This window comes from Dendroctonus ponderosae, unplaced genomic scaffold (genome assembly GCF_020466585.1).
Source record: "Dendroctonus ponderosae isolate FM_Combo_2020 unplaced genomic scaffold, Dpon_F_20191213v2 Dpon_F_20191213_5, whole genome shotgun sequence".
In the NCBI taxonomy this organism is placed as follows: domain Eukaryota; kingdom Metazoa; phylum Arthropoda; class Insecta; order Coleoptera; family Curculionidae; genus Dendroctonus; species Dendroctonus ponderosae.
In genome coordinates this window covers 459,398-461,087 of record NW_026018715.1, presented here as the reverse complement: position 1 = coordinate 461,087, position 1,690 = coordinate 459,398, and positions in this window count along the sequence as shown.

Below are 1,690 nucleotides of genomic sequence, written 5' to 3'. Positions count from 1 at the left end.
GAAAGTAATTTTAAAATGTGGACCTTTTAAACATGAAAAACTTTCGTAGGACGTATTTTCTTGTAAAGTTCATATTTACTGAGATATCGCACTTTGACGCACTAATGAGCAACCCTGTATATTATATCTATTTAGCTGTTATAACAGCTTTAAGCTTGAGCTGGTATAACATTTTTAATATTTTATTTGAAACGCCCGCCAATTTTCTGGCCGTTAGATAAATCTTCGTCTCTTAATCGTAAATTTGAGTCGAATTTCTCTGATAAAGTTGTTGGCAACAACGCTTTCCGTGAACGCTTCTCACATCGCTTCCTATGCATTCGAGAATACGGTTTTCGAACCATTGTAGAAAGGGCGGGGAAGGGAATGATCACATCGGCGATGGGATCTTTCACGTTCTCTCGAGCTCGAGAATTGGGCACCTGCGGGTACAGCCCCATGGTACGTGAGAAACAACGCTCAGCATGGGCACCTAAATATTCCAACCATAAAACATACTCATCAAATTAAAGACCAACTCAAAGGTCGTTTATTGTATTGCACCCTGTTGCATGTGAAGAAAACCAAGCAACACATCTTAATGCAAACAAGCAGGCATATTATAGATAGCTAATAATAAAATTAAATTTAGAAAATATGCTGAAGAAAAATTCATTTTTTTTCAATCTTAGTGATTGAAACAGAGAGGTCGACTTCTACTTCATATCGACTTTCAAGACCAGCAACCATTGTGGACGACACATAATAGTTATCCGCACTGTAGACAATAAGAACGTGCATCAATTTAGCACGATAAGATGCTCCCTTTAGATGCCACAGATTATTAGCAATCATTTGATGCCGTTTTTTATTTCACAATTTTTTTTCTTATTTTACATTTACAATTTGAAATTAAAGCCTTATTTACCTTAATATAATTTTCAATATGAAATATCTCTAAATATTCGTATTTAAAACCAGCCAAGGAAATATTTGACCTTTTACACATCTCGTCGAATGTAAAAAATATTAAAAATGAAAAATTAAACCATAGCGCAACCAACCATTTTGTCAATAATAAAAAACTTCTAGACAAAGGCTACGAAATCTACATACCCTTTAACTTTGTAACTTGCAAGGCCATAGTTACGGAAGTTGACATGGATTTGTCAGAGGAGCAGTTAAAGAATATTTTATTTCATCAAAACAAATAATGGTCATAAACCGAATGAATACGAGTCCTAAAAGACAATAAACCCCTTATACATACCCACAGGTACCTGATTATTTACTTGCAGAGGAACAAGTCTTTCAAAAGAGGTTAGTTTCTGTGGCATGACAAGGAAAGTATCGATTTACATACCACCTGTGACCCAATGCTTTGCTTGCTTACTCTATGGTCACACAAGAAACAATTGCAATGCAAAGCCAAGATGCTTCAATTGTGCAAGAGAAACACATCAGGATTCAATTGAAAATCGACGTATAAAAGAATATTTATGTAAAAGCAAGTGTCACTTCTGTAAAAATAATCATCGATCCACCAGCAAAAATTGTCCAGAACACCACACCTGAATATAAAAAAATTATGCAATTCAAAAATTTCACGCCATTTTCCAAAACAAACAAGCTAGTTTCCAGAACAAGGTCGACTCAACGATTTCGTTCGCCGCCAAAGTGGCGCAAACACCTTTGCCCAAACCCCCAGCCC